This window comes from Chelon labrosus (genome assembly GCF_963514085.1).
Source record: "Chelon labrosus genome assembly, chromosome: 5".
Classification (NCBI taxonomy): domain Eukaryota; kingdom Metazoa; phylum Chordata; class Actinopteri; order Mugiliformes; family Mugilidae; genus Chelon; species Chelon labrosus.
This window is the reverse complement of record NC_140341.1, coordinates 29985551-30005998: the sequence shown is the minus strand read 5'-3', so window position 1 is coordinate 30005998 and position 20448 is coordinate 29985551. Positions and strand designations below refer to the sequence as shown.

The 20448-nt window shown below is 38.9% G+C and overlaps 1 protein-coding gene across 1 annotated transcript in view; it reads right to left on the bottom strand.

The window, feature by feature from the left end:
- tns1b (tensin 1b) overlaps positions 1–20448 on the bottom strand; it is a gene marked incomplete at its 5' end in the record, with an annotated part of 163859 nt that overhangs the window by 142427 nt on the left and 984 nt on the right.

Sequence of the window (20448 nt, the reverse complement as noted above, 5' to 3'; positions counted from 1 at the left end):
CAAAGAAAGAACAATGAATCTAAGATGTGTTGAGTGGACTGCCTCTCAGCAGCTGTAAATATGATGTGGGTACTTTTCATTTGTTGATTAAATGACATTTCATCTTAGGCTTAGAGAGAAGCTGTGAAAATGTTGGCGAGTAAAGATATAAAATGCTATCTGAAATTTTAAAAAAGCATGTAAAAATGTAATGAATGAATGAAGTTGAGGGTGCTGGTGCATTTGTAGCTATCAGGGGGATCCTAATGAAGATTGGCAGACTCGGACCAATCACAAATGGTCTATGGCGCCTCTGAGGCTGTATGCATCCTGGGTAATTAGCTAGTTTTGAGACTCAGAACTGTATCAGTGGTTTAATACCAAAGCAATATCATGGAAATTCATATACAGGAAATAGCACTACGGCCCAGGCATATATTTTGCATGTCATTGCAACACCTTTTAAGCTTGTTATGACGGTTATCGTTTTGTGGTGTTATGGTTAGTGTTAAGCCAGATTTATGGATCTCTGACATAGGTACATTATGGCTCCATTCCCTGTGGTGTAGCTTGCTGTGCAGCTCCCCAGCAATGTTGCAATAACCCAAAAGGCAACAATTGTGACTAGTCTAAAATGCATTTCCTCATTTATATCTATCAGTGGCTGGACAAGCACAGAAAAGTCTCCCTTCTCTTACCTCCTGCACACCATCTAGTTAGAGGTCTTCTTTTTTGTGCTGCAGTCATTCCAGTGAAAGTAACTGTTGATCAACATGAGCTGCTCAGTTCAAATCCCCGTTGTTTGAAGCACACAGAGACAGCTCAACACAGGTGTCTAGCCAGTGACTGGCACCTTAGCGCCATAATTACAGCACAGGTATAAATGCTTACACCTGCATAGGCCACTACAGCGTTGGCTCTGCATAGATCCATTGAGGAAGTATAAACCAAGATTTAGGGCTGAGGACAGTGGTAGGCAATTTTTACTGTAAGAAATCATGAAAGAATACAAAGCTATACTTTATCTTTAGATGATACCAGGTTGCTTTAAATAGAAATTATCTGGCTTAGTTTCCCCTATTTTATTAAGTGCAAGACCTAATAATTCCAGACTTGTACAGAAATTGATGTTTTGGAAAGCAAAAAGACATATTGTATAAAAAGAAATGGGTGGTCTGTTACTGTAAATTCTGCTAATGATGTTTGCCTCATAAGTTAATTTCTTATTAAAGAACTGAACCAGAAAATTTGGCTCTATGTTCTGGGAAATGTCACATTAGCTAAATATCATTACAGAACAATGAAGAGTAGTCCCACTTAGTCCCACTCACGTCTTAGTTTCCTTTCAGTGAAATGAAAGCCTGTGACTTTTTGGTGAAAACACTGCAAGTTAGGCCTGATGCCCTATTTGGGTGTATTCTTAGCTGTTTCCTGTGCTTCCTGTAATTAATGATCAACCTTTTCCACAGCACAGGCTTTAAAAAAAATCTCAGTAAAATGCTGGAAAATGGAACGCTGTTAGGCTTAAAATGTCTGGACTGCTTATCTAACTCTTTACAGCCAACAATCCTTTGAGACATCTTCAGATATAACTGCACATAGAGATAGGTGATGTCATGACACATCTCCGTAAATTAGTCTTCACTTACTGTAGGTTCTGTGATATTTACCTAACTGTCTTTTTATCGAAGAATCCGTCAGCTGTGATGCTTCCAAGTATCGGACTTAACTATTTCTGTTGTTAGACAGAATAAAATACAAAATTTACATCAAACAAAGCCTTCAGAAACGCAATGGATTGGCTTTTGGATATAAATATGAACTATGAATATCCACACTATATAGCATTTAGCAGATACTTGGAGAGAGAAGTTAAGTTTATAGTTGAAGGCATGGTCTTATCGTTACACCAACCCCTGTGTGTCTGGTTGCAGAGAAGGAGCAGGGACAATGTTATGCACACTTCCTGTCTCTCTGCAGTACAAACAATGGGCTGGTTTCAAGTCTCAATCTGGCAATGTCAGGTCTCTTGTTAGTTCTAGGGAACTAGACAAGAGGTTAGGGATGTAAGGCTCATTGTTCCTGGCAGAAAAAGACGGTGTGTGTGTGTGTGTGGGGGGGGGTGGGGGGGGGTCACTCACTGCACTCACTGAGATATTTTTGTCACAGCTAGTGGCATCAGTCCATCTGTTTATCTTAGTAGGATCTATCAGTAAAATGCAGTCATTTTTTAAAAGGATGATTATAAAGAGAACGTGTTTTAGGCTGCACTTTTATAGGACTATCCCATTTTTCTAGGACATCACACCTGACAGCACAACAAAATAATGAAAATAATGGCATATCAAGTTAGCATGAAAAATATACCACTGACATCTGTCAGTCAGTTAAAGTCATCAGCCTTATGAAGCGCTACTGTGCTGCTCACCGCAGACTCTGATGCTGTGCTCCCACCCTATTCCACATTTCACATGTATAAGAGTGCCAACTTTCAGCTGAGCCTAAATGACATTATGCTGCCAGTTATACCCTGCATGGACATGGCTGCTGTAAGAGACCATTATTCCTGTAATTTGAATTGACATGCAGAGAGGATTTCCAGAGTCTCTTAGTTGTCACTGCCACAGAACAAAGCAGACCGAATTTAAAATGAAGTTAACTAATAGCCAATAATAACATTTGCATTGGAGACCCATTTGTTTAAATATTACATTTCATGTTTCGGCCCCCAACAAAGTGGTTGTGATTAATCCTGCAATTACCTCGGGCCTCTCCCACTATTGATCCCTGGCATTTTTAGGATTGAGTGCTTGGCAAATGGAAGCACATGGCAGAAAGCCACAGTGAATTAAGTGAAAGCTCATTTCATCTTTTGACATAGCTAAGACACACTGCTCTATCTTAAGTCGGCAGATGGAAACAGTTTTGGCTAATTAGCAATTGTGGAAAATTCAAGTGTGGATTGGTTACAAAAGAGCACGATGAGATGTTTGTTTTTTTAAGAAAAGCTACAGTCCCAGCTGTTAAGTCAATGCTTCTTTTGACAGAAAATAGCTCAAAGAACTACACACATTTAAATCTTTTAAGTGCAACCCTAATCTATAGAAATTAAGTTATCACCTGATAGTAAATTGTCACGTTATGATGTGATAGTAAATAATATCTTTATAACGTGAAAATAAGTCATCAAGCAATCTAGCCTTTAATTATCATCTACAAAGGCACCCATCTATCTATCTATCATTTCACCATTGGTGCAGCGAATATAAATCTGCCTCAAACACCAAAGGCCTCTAAGAAATCATCAGCTGCCTCATAAAAGCCCAGACCAGGCAGACATGGACAAGATGCAGGACAAGGTGATGAAAACCTGTGAAGGTCCAGGGTAGTGCTGGCTATGACTTTCTTCACTTATTACAAAATTTCTAGAACACTGATTATGTGTGTGTATATCTTGAATATGAAATGATGGTTAGAGTAATTTAGTAGATTTTTGAAAGGAGACACTATTGGTTAAATGAAGGTTAGTTAAAGAAGGCTGGCGCTCTCTTTTCTGTTTTCACAAAGACAACCAACTGAGCCTGACCACTGAAGAGTCAATGACAGATGTGCACACAGCCCCTTGTAAAGCAGTCATCGGGGTGAAAGTTATAGCGTTCTGCATGGCCATAAAGTAATTAACCATCCGGATACCTTCAAGAGTCACACTTCCACATCAGAGGACAAGGCAAAAAAAGGCGAATTGGCCAAATGGATAAAGCACAGATGTTCGTTTGAGGAAACTACACAAGGCTGGTCATAAAAACATATTTTATCAGGTTTAGAGACACAACAACGTACTTCATAAAACACAAAGTGCATTTCATCCACGTGAAACAAATCAAGAGGACAGAAGCTTTTAGACAGCTTTTAGACAGTCAAGTTGAAATCTTTGGTATAGATTGGTAAAGTCTAAACTGTGCAGCTAATATGATAACCCACTTACTTCAGATGTCCTCAGAACCAGGTTTATTTAAGCGAATGGACACTTTCAAGCTGATGGTTCTTACAAGTACATGCAATCATGCGACAGAGAACAAAATGGGGACAATATAGCCATTCTGTCTTTGTCAAGCAACTTTCAATCCACTACAAGGGTACCTGAAGGTGCCAGGATTCTGTTTAAACTTGAACATTAACAACAAGGTCGATGCTGGCAGTCATTGTTGAAATGACAGTCGGCAGCACATACATCATCTGTGGCTAATTAACGTTCAATAGCTACACCCTACTTTTTACAGTGGTCTGGTTAATGTGTCTGTCTCAGTCAAAGATTGATTGTGAGGGGGAAGAGACAGCTTGTGAAAATGACTCTACAACTGTACAAGAACTACGTTTCAGTTTTGCAGAGAGACGAACAGAGTAGATGTATCAAGATATTATTATTATTATATCACTGATACTTGTAAGTTAATCTTTTCAGCTTAATAGTCCTGTATTGGTTCTTCAGGTATGTTGACATCTGTATCATTGCAAAAAAATAAAAAATAAAATAATCAGCGTTTGACGTGATGTCCAGCTTGTATAATTTTCAGGTTGCAACTATGGCTCATCACCATGATTCGTGTTTCTCGCCAGCAAAGCACACAACCAATCATATTTGCTTTAAGTGGTTTTTCGAATTTAAGTTATTTATAAATTTGAAGTTAGTTTAATCTTTAGATCTATAGATTAAATAAGGGATTTGGATTCAATAAAATGCTCGAAACTGGACTGAGATTACCCAGTTATGTTGTCACTCATACACTATCCGTAAATGCGTTTTCGTAACTCCCGTACACACATAGAAAACTATCAGAAATCTATCTAAAATCTATAATATCCACTGGAACATGTAAGGAATACCCAAGAACCACTTTAGTCACCATAAACAGGCAAAACTACGAGCTTTATCATTTTGCATGCTGGAGCTGACTGAGCTCGAAATCAGCAAGAATCCCTGACCACCCACAGTTGAAAATGGCATGTTGCAACAGCACTCACCAGCCAGAGGGACATCGCAGAGTTTTCTTTGAAGACACCTGGGCAGTAAGTCCCTTTCACAGATCCACAGCTTTCTTGAACACTGCTCTAGCTTTTCTGGGATTAACAAGACTATGTTATTGTCCCTCAAAGTTGGATCTGCTCACCAAAGACAGCCTAGCAGTCTGGCCCTTATCCTGACATACTTCCTGAGCTGCATTGTTAGCGAGGGAGAGGAAACGCACACATACACACACAATGGAAAGCCAGTGTCAGGAGATCATAACATGGAAAGTGAGAATACCAGGAGCTGATGTTTGTTCTCTTCAAATTTTTGCTTCTTGTGCTTTTGCCAAGGTCAGCACTTAATATGAAAACAGGCCTCTGATAAACTAATTCTAGCAACCAGAACTTACCCAAATACCTTCAAGTCTCATATCACATAAATTACAGAAGCTCCGCAATGGTAGGCCAATTCATAAAAATATACAGGGTGAAATAAATTCCAGAGGAAAATTGTTCCGAGGGGTAGTCAAAGTTATTTACCTCCATGTGAATTCTTCAAAAACATCTAGCAAATTGAAATTTTTACCATTCAATCTCCACCTGAATCCAGTCCACAGCTGAGTGACTCACTCAATAAGCATTAAATCACTATGAACAGTGATAGTAAAATCCTCTGTTAAGAGACTCAGTTGCATTCTTTGGAACCGTGTCACGCCAAAAAGAAATAAAATAAGTCTGTACCGCACAAAGGACGTAGCAGATGCCCTTCTTAAGCAGGAGCGGCTGGGTTGCAAGCATTAGCACTACTAGGAGAAAGTTGTTATGAACAGGCTATCACTTCATTTCATAATAAGTGAAAAAGCCTTCATTAAATGAATACTGACTTTGACCATGTGCCTTTAAGCGCATCTCTTCCACTGTGCATTATCTTTCGTGCTAAGATTTTCAAGATACCTGGTAGGAAGCTTGTCTCAAGTATTTCAAAGAACTTGCAGTGGTCTGGTACAATATACTATACATGCACCTAACTGACAGCAACCAAAGCTAATGTTGCTACAAGATCCTTCATTGTGGTTTAACAACTTTACGGTATATATACAACCGGTTTAGTCTGATTAAATTAATAGTTGTTTCATTCACTGTAGTTCTGTCAACCACTACAGCTAAGAACATCAAGCTAACTTTTTTTTAGTCACTATGTCGTTACAAATGATTACCTTATCGCTTCAGACAATGGACAATGCATTTGACACTACTGATAACAATATTTTACTACAGAGAATTGAAAGTGAGATCAAGATTAAAGGAACTGCATTAGACTGGATGGAATCCATGACAACAATGATTCTTGTACTTGTACAAAAGCAAGATATAGAGTTCCTCAGGGTTCTGTGCCAGGACCAGCACTCTTTACATTGTACATGCTTCCCTTAGGCAATATTACTTGGAAACATTGCATAAACCTCCATTGTTATGCAGATGACACTCAGCTATATTTATCCATGAAACCAGATTAAACTGAGAAGCTGATTAAACTCCAAGCATACCTTGAAGACATAACTGCTTGGATGACCTGTAACTTCATACTCTTATACAAAACATAAACACAAGTTATTGTATGGGCCCTTAACACCTCAGAGATTCATTATCCAATCCTTTAGTTTCTCTGGACAGCATTACCTTGGCCTCCAGTGCTACTGTGGGAAACCTTGGAGTTATATTTGACCCGTATATGTCCTTTAATTCACACATAAAGCAAGTGACTAGGACTGCCTTTTTTTACCTGCATAATATCGTTAAAATTAGTCATGACTTCGTTGTGTCTTCCAGGCTGGATTACTGTAATTCATTACTGTCTGGCTGTCCAAATAGCTCTTTAAAAAGCCTCCAATTGATTCAGAATGCTACAGCAAGAGCATTGACAGGAATTAGCAAGAGAGATCATACTACTCCAGTTCTAGCTTTCCTTCATTGGCTTCCCTGTAAAATCTCAAATAGAATTTAAAATCTGCTTCCTTACACAAAACGCCCTTAAAGGCCTAGCTCCATTGTATCTTAAAGAACTCATTGTACCATATCATTCCAACAGATCATTTAAATCTCAAAGTGCAGGCTTACTTGTGGTTCCTAGATCCTCTCTTCTTTTAAGGTTAGGCTTAAGACTTTTTGATAAAGCTAGGGCTAGGTCAGGTGACACTGAACCATCCCTTAGTTATGCTGCTATAGGCCTAGGCAGCTGGGGGACGATGCACTGAGCACCTGTCCTCTACTCTCTTCCCTCTGGCACTGAGCTCCTATCCTCTAATTTCTTACCTCATTTCTTCTCTAGTACTACACATTTGTGTGTTACTACTGTATAGCATGTTAATAGCTGTTTGTCCCCCCTTTCCATCAGACCCACAGATGTATGTGTATCTATATTACAGTAATTATTTGTAGTCAAAAATAAGTTTAATTGTAAACAAAAATCCAAAGCAATGAGCTAAGCTAGGCCAAAAGGAGGAAACTCAGACCCTGGTAATACTGTAATTTTCTGTGGCTTTCTCGCTACAGTACATTTGATTAATTCAAAACAGATATAATCTACAATGAATTAAAATGCTGATGAACTTCAATAAACTGGTAACATTGCAGCATTTAGATTTTTTCTACAGTAGTGTCTAAAACACAAGTCAACATGCTGCCAGTCTGGCTGCTGAGGTGAAGAGGTCATCCTTTTGCAAACGATTCCTTTTTCAACCAAGGAACTCCCATATGAACTGCTTCTCTTTTGTTTTTTTAACAGACACTTAATGGAGACCACCTCAGACCTGACAGATTCATTGCCACTTGTCCGTGAGTGAGGAGGGGACTCTGAGCAGAAGGAGTAGCACGGAACATTAACATCCCCCTAGTTTGCTTTTCCTCTCGACATGGCTTTAAAAGGCTTTGAGAGACGAAGAGATATTTTAGTTTGCTGTGGATCAAACACAGCAATGATCTCTTCATCTTGGAGGAAGGCATATGAGCAGAACGTGCACCCACTGATACTAAACTGGTCTGAGAAGCATAATTTAAGTCCTCCCACATTATCCAGTCATTTTGCCACAGTAAATATATCTGGATCCATACACTTGACTACATCATTTTTGTTCCTGTTTATTTTCATATCTATACAAAGAACTTCATACAAACTTATTAAAATCAGTAAAGAAAATAAACATATGAAATGCCCCATTGTTGACTGCTAAAAACAGACTGAGAATGTATTTCTGTCTGTGCACGTGTATGTCTATATTGTAAACACCGTGACGCCCAGAGCCAAAAGCATATAGCCTTCATTATTCCTAAAGCCTTCCTAAAACCCCCCTCCTCTGGATCAAAGCATGCGTTGTGTGCTTAGGTTTTAACATGGGGGGTTACTTTCAGGCCGATTGTTATCGCTCCTCAAAGTGCTAAGCTATGAGTGAGGCCTCCGTGAACACTGTGGCCAAGAGGAGTGTCTGAAATGCATGCGTGTTCTGTGTGAACGCCCCCCCATGTGTGCTGGGAATAAAGCAGAGGCATGAGTTTAAATTAGAAGCGCATGTTGCATGACCTCATACTTGTCATTTCTGATCAAACCACATGAACATCACATAAAAGCTAGTTGTTGCTTTAATACACATGACTCCTGCAAGCCCACTGCACCGAGAAAAATTACAACACTGACTGCCCTCTGCTGGCCTCTGTGCACCACCATCAACAAATGTCAAGATCATTTGAAGAAAGTATTTGATTTGATGGTGAAGATCCAATGTGATGCCATCCAAGCACATATTGTTGTTGTTGTTTTCAGTTTAAAGTCAAAGGCCAGACTGTCAAATGAGCAGAGATGGACTATTTTTCAGGCAAGCAAGTTAACCCATGCACTCAGAAAACCACTTATCAGTCAATTATTTAGCTGCACAGAGGGGGAGTTCTATCATTTTTTAGAGGGCTTCTAAGAAACACTGCGTCATGACAAGTGCATTAGACAGTTTTTGGGAGTACATCAAGTGTATACATCTCACATGGGAACAAAGTGATGTAATGTTTTGGATGAGACGGTGATGAATTATGGGAAACAGACAAAATTACAGTCCTTAGAGTTTGTTTTGTGGGTGTAATGTTTGACAAGGTTGAAATGATACAGAGTTTGGCTAAACAAATCAGAGCAAATGAGAGTAAACGAATTACAACAGTACTTTTATGTTTGCAGCTGCTTGAGATGTGTGTAGCATTAAGGATCAATATTAGCTTCAAGGTTGTTTTCTAAATCAACATTATCAAAACCATAAATGTAAGTATATGCTAATCAGCTTGTAGCCAAACAGCTAATAAATTAGTCAATGATTATAAAGCACGAATTAAGTGGCTAATCCTATTCATTTAATCATACTATTATCACCAACATTGTTTCATGCTTCTGTCTTCCTATTAATTATTTTTTCAAGCAGTAGCTTACTTTAGGTACACTGTATCCACGTTATGCTTTCTACATATCAATGCTGAATAGCTGCTTCACTTTTAGCTCTACCATTGTGCTCTTGCAATTGCAGCATAGGCTTCATCAAATGAGTAGTTGGGCACCAGACAGAAGAATAAATAAGATTCTCAACCTGTCATTTTAAAATTTATAGTGATAATAATTAGGTTAGGATAGCCTGCTTAGCTCTGTGTCTGTGCTACAAAAAGGCGAACATAAAGAGGAAAACACAACCAGTTTCAGTTCAGTTCCATAAATGAAATTATATGTCTTCAAACCACATCATAGTCAAGTCACATAATTATCAAATCAAATCGTTGTGGTTAATAGTCAATAAGATTCTGACAAAAAAGTCTCGCAAATGTCAAAACATCCACAGAAATTCCCGTCAATTCAGAGTCCTAATGCCAAAATAAGAACTTGACAACCTTTAACATTCAAAACAAAGCATCAAAGATGATGGGGAACATGTTCATGGGAAGAGAACAGTTTGTATATCCTTTAGAATTAATCTAGTGCAATTCCATTCAGTTCAGTTCAGTTATGAGTGCTTACATGTATGTGAGGGGCCTTGATGTCCAGGGAAGATAGAAGATGGAGAAGATGTGTGCAAGGAGGCAGGAGTATGGGGAAAACCTGGAGAGTTTAGAAAGAAAACTTATCTCACCTTTTAAAGGAGTATCAAAGTCCACCGCCCAAATCCGAGCAGGTCAATGAGACTGTTGCCAAACCTTCATTCGAACTAACTCCAGGGATTATTTCCAGCACTGCCTTTCTACCAAGTTCATTATGTCTAGATGATTCTGGTAACAACCGCGTCTTACACAAATTTAGGACATATGAATGATTTTATTTTCACTGAGAGTGTGCATACAAAATGTTTGGTCTTTTTGGATGTCCTTTATACTGCAATGTTTTGTCTTTTATATTTAAAGTCTTTACAAGTATAGTAATTCAAAAATGTGTGTGTGTCTGTGTGTGTGCGCGCGCACAATGGTGGTAAGGACACCCCGCCTGTCAGCTCCAGACAAGTTACACCCACTAAACGTGGAGCTGCATTTCTTGACGGCACCCAGTGTAACCCACGGTGATGGTGAGCCTGCCCAGCAGCCAGGGCATTATGTAAATGTAAATCACGCTTGACTGGCTAGAAGTGTGTGTCTGTCGCATGGCTGCTCATTTTACCCAAACTTTATTGGTGCAAGTGGCCTTTTGTCTGCTTTAATTGAATTAACTTCTCGGAAACAGACCTTGCTGCAGGAGAGCAATGGGACACGGCAAAGCCATCACCTCGGCATGGGAGCCTTAACAATGTTTACATTGGGAGGAATTAGAAGTAAAGGGATTGTCTTTTACAAATTTTATAACGTTTTATTTTTTAACAGATGAACTTCAACAGATACAAGACATTTGTCACACGGTCACCTAATAAACCATGCTTTTTATCGGTTCATAAAAAAGAACTTTCACTTATTCAACAGTTACATCTCAATACCAGCTGTCCTTCTAACTTCTACCACTCACTTTGAACCCTTGCAATAAATAAAGTTCATAGAAAAGGGGTCCTTAAATTCCCTGAAAACCTCTTAACTCAATCAGCTTGTTGGCATTAGCGAAGAGATCTTTCACGAACAAATGATTTTCTCCAAACTTTTGTATAATTTATGGTTGTTTCACAAGACACAAATATTTTGTCTGTGCTCTTTTCACTGTTTTAATGTAGGTGGGGCTGAACTGGAGAGAGTGATGTCACGTATTCCTGTGCAAAAGTCAAAATTTAACAACATGAAGTAAATCAAATCTGTTGCACATAAATAACAGGCAGAGGCATTTCTCACACTTTAATTTACATTATTGCTCCTTTTTATGCGAGTAAATCATATTTTAAAGTAGTGAAAAAAAGTCAATGGCAATGTCCCCATCTGCTGGTTAAATGCATCGTTTCACTAAACTGATAATAGTTTAGTCTAACCTTTACTTTGAACTGCCTAGCACATTTTAGAAAACTGTCAGATAAAATATAACACCCCTCTGTTGTTTTGGCTACAGGATACTGTTTGACAGAAGGAATGTACTCTGTGTTTACTGGTTGTCTTCCTTTTTCTTTCATGTCGCTGCCATTTGTCCTCGGTCAAAACGGCAGAGACCCACCCAGACGCCAAGCAAACAATGTCACATGGTTTTTCTCTGGCAGATAAAAGAGTTGTGGAAATTCAAATGTTTGGCCAGTCGCTGAGATAATGTAGCGCAAACAAGTTTCTATCTTCCTGATGTGTTAGATTTCTGCAGAGGTACAGACTTGAACAGACTTGAATACTGCAGCGAGTGATCAAAGTCCGTGGAGTATTGCTATAGCTGGTATTTATGTCAGATGTGCATCAAATAGCAATGGCAAATAACTCTGGCTCTTATTTGAGCCTAGTTAAGCCTACACAAAGTATCTACAATTTGGGATTTATTTGGGCTGAAGAGGCGAACAACTGCTGGGAAAGAGATGGAATAGACTCCAGGAACAAAGAGTATGGTGGAGCCTATGGTACAGAAATACAAGTTACCATTGTAACATTGGTTCTATGAATTCATGTCTCTGGTGAGCTCAGGAGGAATGAAATAGAACCCAGGAAGCCTACGGTTTATGATTCCCCAGATAAAAAAGAAAGTGTTTGAAAAGATTACAGTGAAAAAGAAAGCATGTCAACAGTATTTATTGAATTACTCTCACTAACAAAGGGTGGAGACAACAGCAGCTTTTGCATAATTTACCTAATAATTGTATGAATTCTATGTGCTTTTAAGCAGATATAGAAAAAAAACGTGGACAGCTGGTTGGGAAGCAAAAAATGTGTTACAGGAGAATGCTTTTATAGAATAAAAAAGCCTTCAAACAATGAACTGATATATCAAGCTATTCTAAGCTAATTCAACTATGTTTTTGACAGCCTTTTTTTAGCATAAACACCAGGCTTCAGTATGGCAACTGCACCTCTGTTATTCTATGAAAAACCCTAACAGCCCAAGCACTATTCTTAGGCTCTAACTTTAAGAATGCTCATGTGTTGAAGGGCTGGCCACAGTAGAGCTTAACAGTAATATAAGACAATGGCACAAAATGACAGAGGGATCACAGGAATGTGCCCCAAAAGTGAAAGTGCAGAGAAAGGAATGTTATCCAGTCAAGTGATAAGTAACAGTGTTTCAGTGGAGGGAGCTGTTCACTGACAATGCAGCCATTAAAGCAACTTCCGTCTAATAGCCTACTGTTTACCATCAGTAGACTTTTATCAAACCGCAGACTGTTAAGTACATTACTGTTATCTCTAAAAGGGTGGCTGACCTTTCAGGAAAGATACAGTGTAGAATTGAACCACTTCAATATATGTTTGTTTTTTTTGTTTTGTTCATAAGCCATTAACCAAGATGTAATTTGATACTGCTAGTGGGATACTGGTGTCACACCTGGCACTTTCAATAGTTTCGGTAAGATCTGACTCCGTAATGTAACTTGTTATGCAACGATGAGTCAATCTAGTTGTTCCATGTCAACAAGTACTATATTACTGGCATACCCAAGAAATATTAGCCTCCAGTCAGAGTCGACACACAGCTGAGAAACAGAGTCTAACAACACAATACAATGATGCAGAGGTATTCAGGCTATTTTCAGAGTCATGCCACAAAGCTGCCAAGACAGATAGGCACGCATAAGGCAAAGAAGTGGCAGATTATGTTCTCAGAACTCCTGACTACCGTTATGTAAAATGAAGTGAGATTAGAGGGTAAAACCCCTCAATTTAGGTAATCCAATATGTTATTCTTGCTGTCTGGGAAAGTCCATGCAGAACAGAAACCAGGTCTGTATTCAGCAAACACTTGCCTATGGTTTTATTCTGTTGGGGGAGAAAACATTTTATGTCAAGTTTCAAGTATTTTCTGTTTTAAAGTGCCCCAATGAAAACATGGATTAATCATAATTATTTTAAAAAAGAATCATTAATAACTTTCAAGTGCAATTTTCACATTCGTTGGCTATGTATATTTTAAAACTGGGCCTGAATGGATCCCTTTCTAAGATGACTTCACTGTAAGAGATTGGAATCAAATCTGAAGCCTCTTTCTGTTTAAAATGCATTGTGAAGTTCATCTAAAGCATAAATTAAGATTGTAGCAAACTAAAGTTTGTGGTAGATGTTTGGTGTCTTAAAAAGACAAATAAGTCAAGCCCCACATTAACTTGATCTAAGGCTTTATGTATTGTCCCTCATCACTTGCGTTTGAGCTGCATTGAGAAATTAATTCACATTAAGTATAGACAGGCTTACTGTTTTCAACACTTTCCCAGTGAACATGTGGAAATGTGAGTTGTGTTTGTCGTAAGAAAGTTGATCCTATCCTTTTAAGGTTCAGCAACTGGAACCAATTTTTCCCTTAATGTTTTAATATTGAACACTGATGCTGAAAATGCAAGAGGCCATTTATAAGGTAGCCCTTCCCACTGATATGCAGCACCGCCTGCAAATGCAACAAGAGACACTGCAGGGATAATTATAAAAAGTCTGCTGTGAAATTCCGATCATCTGATGTTTTATATATAAATTTACCCTACCCTGCAAGTGAGATACAAAATAGAGTCATATATTTTCAGCTTTAGAATGAGCCCAGCCTTGATAGCGCCATAAATAAACTCCCAGTCTGCATATATGATGTAAACGTGAGGCACGCCGGTGGTGCTTGCCTCGGATTTCATGCCCGTGCAACACATGTGTAGCATTGCATCCAGGAGTGTGATTTAATTAAAGATTCCTGTGCTTGGTGCATAGGGTGGAACACACCCACTCTCATTAACAGGGATCAGGACAAGAACGTGGAACATGTGCTGCTTCTTTATGGAGGGCTATTGAGTTTCTTACTCCTGTTCTACTAATAATAACGGTGAGACAAGCCTTTGCTACAGAACAATCAACTGTTGTGGCCGTGTTGCGTTAAGGGATGTAGACACACTGAACTTGACTTCAGAAAAGCTATTTCTATCCAAAAACACAGATAAAGACACATAAAAATAGATACCAAAGAGAGTAATTCACAAGTCATTATTTCAAGGGTAATGTGTTCGCAATTCTTTTTCTGGGTCACTGGCCAAAGAGTAGTCTCATACAGTTGAGTGAATCCTTTATCTTTTTACACAGATTTGCCTGTGACTGTGAGTACTCTATATGTCCTAATTGCCATTACGTTTCCTTCTCTGTCCACTGAGAAACCACATTCCAGTGCAAATACCTATGAAATTCCTCCACGGAGGAATGTTTCAGTCTGCAAACCTATCCTTTTAAAAACCAGCCAGGGCGAACAAGCAACAATGATCTGCCTCAGCTTGTTACAAGCACTGATGCAAAATAGAGAGAGAGAGAAAAAAATCTGGGGTCTTTCTTCCTGTGTGTATACAGAGTAAATGCAGCATGTCAAAGGGGGGGATTTATTACGTTCCTAAAGAAAACATTCTTCCGATGATGAAAACATGATTGGGCGACCTGGGTAGCCCAGCCTAACTTCTGCTCCACTGTCACAGTAATTACCCTTGGAGCCCTGTGGCATCCGACCTTGGTGAAAAAGCCCCCAGGAAAAGAGAGGAGCCACAAATGTAAACAAAAGGCACATTTTGAGGGATAAGGGATGCGACCTGGGAGAGCTGAGCTCCCTGTCCATCACTCGGAAATGTTATGAATGGCTACAAAAGCCCCCAGAGTGAGACTTTGTGGGATTTCAACGTTGCCAAGAGCGAATGCCACATCGCCTTGCCAAGAATTACGGAAAAGACAAGAAAATCCCCCCACACGTAAAGAAATATCAACAAAACTGGAGCATAAAGACCACATTCACAGTTACACAAAGCCATAGAAACTGGATGGTAAAAGGCTAAACGGAGTGTATTATGTAGCACTGATGCCAAAAGGTCTGAGGCTGAGGTTAAAGTAAGCGCTCTGCTTTACATTTCAAGAGAAGCGGCGCGAAACTGTGCCTCCAGAGGGAAAATACAGTTGCTTAATCTATCATTCTGACTGTCAGTCCTATCCACTGTTCATTGCCAAGTGAATTAACGACACTTTAAGAAGCTTAATGAACGCTTTTTGTACCCATTATTTTCTTGTTCCAGAGGCTTTGTGGGCAATGTCACGCATCACTGCATCAGTAATGTCTTGAAAGGGTATTTGGAAAAGAAATATCCGCTCATCGGATTCACATCTCCTCCAACAGGGAGGCATTAAAAGTAAAAAGGCATTTGACTTCCTCATTGAAATGCCTGAAATGAGACAATTCCATGCTTGCTGCTTAAGTTTAAGAATGTCTTGCCAAATCTAGTTTCCTAGAGAGCATCTACACCTAATACATGTTAATAAACATGAAATAGACACGAATATATTGATGCTGATTCTAAAATAACTTTTACACTTTTAAATGTTAATGCTTTACCTCATAGACCTCAAATAACGGGGGGAAAAAAGATTTTTATAGATGCTAAAATAGAGCCACTTTAGTTTGTGTTAGTATCAGCCATGTTCCTTCCAGCCTGCTGTTCAATACTGAAATAGATGCATATGTATTAAATGGACATCGTATTGTTCAGTAACTGTCAGGTTTGTTGGGATGTAAGAAAAGAAAAGACATTATTTGTTTGAGAAACCACATTCATACAGGCAAATGCAAGTGAGATGACAATAACACAACTCAGCTACAAAACTCAATGTCTTTGTTATTTTCTCTTAATGAATCTCCGACATTTTGTATCATCTCTAAAATCATCGCAAAATGACTCAAGATCATCATGTGAACAATAGCTCTGTTTGACAAATCTTCCAAATCTCAAATAAAATGCAGAATTATCAGCAAGAGGTTAAATTCCTGTGTGCATTGGGCATTGAAAGGTAAAATGACAGGGGTTAACTTTGCTGAGGCATCACAGCCCTCTCCCGGGTCAAGCACACACTGCACACCTCTCCAAGAGGAACACACAGAGAGGGTCTTGTTCTGCGGCCCATGCACAGGTCAGTGCCGGCAGGTAGGAGTGAAATGATAGGCCTTCCCAGAGACACAGCACAGAGGACACACTGTTTTCCACTGCTAAGGCTTCCACTGGAATGCAATATGGGGCGACAGGTAACTTTCAGTTCACCGCATACCTTTATCGAAAATCTTCAAATCCTAGGAAAGCCCCCGCCTGCCGTCTGACACTCTTGTGGGAATTCAGAAGCAGGGGAGATGGAGTCGTACATGACAGGCATCAGAACGGAATGAGGATTCATTTTGAAGGAGGGATAGTGAGCTATATTACAACTGTCAAAAGTTTGGTGTGATTATTCTAATATATATATTTGTCCTAAATGGGATTTATTACTGGTTTAAAATTACAAGGGGGATCTGTGGCTAGAGAAGCAGCTCTGGGACTGTGAGATCACTGGTTTGATGCTTGGCTGCCCATTGCTCACTTACAGACATGACAAATAAAGCTGATTTGAATAAACCACTGTTATTGTCAGTTTGTCTGTTTGTGTGTACCATAAGGTATTTGTTGGATCAACTTTTTATTTAACAAAATTTTGTTTCCCTTTCTGAAATGTACTTACTAAATCTTATACAGTTATTTTCATCATGGAAGCAGCTAAGTGCGGCTTCAAAGAAATGTGCAACAGTTTGCACAAAAAGTTGCAGTTGGATGATAATGCACTAAATGCAAAAAGTAAAATAAATGTACGAAACTGCTTTGTAAAACCGTAAGGGAGAGCTGCTTCCAGTACAGGAACTACATCTAGCTGAGTGTTCACCACCTGATTGGTGAGAAACGGCATGCAGCCAAAGCACATAAGCAACAACAAAAACAATTCACAAGCAAATGGGAACCTGATAATTTTTCAGGATGTTAGTGGACCCAACAAGGGCTGAGCTAACATTCATAAAGCATGTTGTCAAAAAGTGTACTCAAGTGTACTAAAAGTATGTCCACATTCTTAGCTAAGGCACTAACAACATGAAAGTGAAGAGCTGTTAACTCTTCTTTTTGTGCCCTTGAGGTCGAAAACTACGTCAAACCACTTGATCATTATTAAATACTGTCAGTGCCAGCTTGTACATTTAGCAACATGTATCAGGTTTTATGCTAACAAGGCACACTTGGCTCGTGCAAATGTGTATGCTATGTGTTGTATGTATTTTTAATAACCATTGACTCTTGATTATACACTAACTTTATCTTGACACTTTAAAAGTACTTTGCTTGTCCACACAGACTCATTATACTTTAATCTCATCAGGTCTGTATGGCTGAAATGACAGCAAACCGTGCACAGCAACATACACAGAAACGGACTTTGCATTGGAGTCATATTTCTCTACATGCAATGAATACAGGTCAAATACATTCTTAATATATCTCTTGCCTTGTCTTCAAAATATCTCTTGAGGTGTGTCCTGACCAGCTATACAAGGGGCTGATTTTAACAGGCAGAGTGTGGCTAGATGAGGATTTCCTCTATATGAGCCAGTGTGAATTAAGGTACAGACTTCTGTGTAAGTTAACCTACCATGAAAACATGGATTAATCATAATTATTTAAAAAAGAATCATTAATAACTTTCAAGTGCAATTTTCACATTCATTTCACTATGTATGTTTTAAAACTGGGCCTGAAAAGATCCCTTGCTAAAATGACTTCACTGTAAGAGATTGGAATCAAATCTGAAGCCTCTTTCTGTTTAAAATGCATTGTAAAGTTCATCTAAAACCCTTATATACCATTATATCAGTATACCATAACAGTATACCATAACTAGTGCGTTTCTAACTTATATAGAGAAACTGTTGGCAAATAAGAAAGAATTTAAATTCCTAATAAGCATTCATCTGGACTTAATTTATCAAACAAACTCACAGTTAACACTGGTAAACTTGGTGTCCCATCTACTTTTTTACATCAGCTGCTCACCAGCTGACACCAGGAACTAGATCTGCTACTCTGAGCAGGGAGCAGCTTGCTTGTGGTTTATATGGGGTGGCTACAGAACCAGGTGAGGTACAACAAGCCAAACTACTCACAGCTACTAAACAAATCACATATTTGTGAGTCAGACTCACAACTTTTTCACATTACAAAGCGTCTGTTGTAGGTGTACATTAAAAACACAAATGGAGATATAGGAGTTTTAATTCTTTGTTTGTATAAAAGATAAATCTTTACATTTTGTTTCTGTAAAGGACACTATTTATGAGGTGTTTCTGAAGCAACTTGCAAGATGCATCCATATAATGGTATAACGCATCATATCAGACTGTGTTCTGTCCTGAAGTCACCTGTCTGCCCATGTATTCTTTTCCTACCACAACCCCTAGATGCAAAATACACAACATGCATTCTTCCTGAATCCCATACAAGAAATCCTCATTTGCTTCAAAGTCATAGTTGTGTACTTTGGTTTTACATGAGGGTTTTACTTTCGGTGCGATTGTTATCACTCTTCAAAGATCTGCTCCGTGGGCCTCCCTGAGCGCTGACAGGAGTAGCCGAAGTCTCCTCCATAAGGGACACAAACCACAAGCATCACACACAGAGCAGTCGCTCTACACCTGAACACACTTCCGGCACAGTAAAGAAAAAAACAAATGGTATGCAAAAAACAAACTGCTAAGATGAGCACACCATTGGGTAAGATAAAAAAACCCCGGACAATGGTGTTCAAAACAAAAATACACAGCTTTTACTTCAGTTTAAAGGTTTAAACTTAAACTCACCAACTTTCTATTTAAATTCCAATACACAGATGCACGGTTTTAAAGATTCTTCTAAAATGATCCTTAAACCATATGAAACTGGCAATTGTTTGCATTCAGCATGGCTGACACTTGGCTACTTCACTTGAGTGACTATTTTCAACACTTTAGCACCACTTCATTACTTCAACCACAGCTCAGCTGGCAGAGTCAGGGCATTCATTTCCCACAGCCCTATCCGCCTCAGTGCCAGCTGTTTTTGTCTATGCCACCAAACAGCTCAGCATTTGCAAGAATTTCATCTGAGATGCTCTGAAAGTGTCTCTGCAGTGTTACTTCCCAACAGCTAAACTACTAAAACTACTAAAACTACTAAATGTATGGGCTGTGGTGGGTAAATATCTGGTATCTGTGTATTATTACTTCTCCACCCGCAGTACTTCTAATGTCATCTAGTTAGTAGTTCACGGGACATCAGGGCTGTAGTGGCCATAGGGTACCTGCAAAGACTATAGAACAACCTGGATAAGAAAAACACAAAAAATGATAAATGAATGTATTCAAAAAAAAAAAAAGACAAATGAACAGTCAAACATGGTATTCTTCTTATAAAATATCTGTTGTCACAATAAACTACCAGCTCCATCATGTCAGTTGCACAGAAACAAGGAAACAAGGTAGCAAGTGAGAAGTTGCACTAGATGGCTTCTGTTACTTCTGGTTCTACAAATACAGACTTTATGAAAAAAAGTGTGGAGAAGTAACCAAGCCTGAGCACTAATAAGTCCAGGATCACAGTGTTCCACTTAATTGTGAAAGCAGTGTTACATAACTTCCATTTCATACATTTGGAACAAGATGGATTGTGTTGATGAAGGGGTACTTTAGTTCATCTGTTGGGGTACGTAACACAGAAAAGGTTACTGAACGCAGAATGAAGGAAAGAGGCCTGGAAACATTGGAGGATGACAGCCTGGGGTTTTCTCTAGACAAATCTAAAAGAGACTGATCTTTGAAGTAACTACAGAGCATCCTCAGTTGAGAAGCTATTTCAGATTATGTCCAATCTGCTGCATGCCTGATGACATCAACCCTGTTACAGTCTTCAAGAGGGCTGCACGCTATTTAAAATCTATTAAACACTGTCAGTACATTATAAGCAGCAAATCTAATGCATTATTGACTGTGATAGTTCATGGTTACTTTCAAATAACTGTCACCAA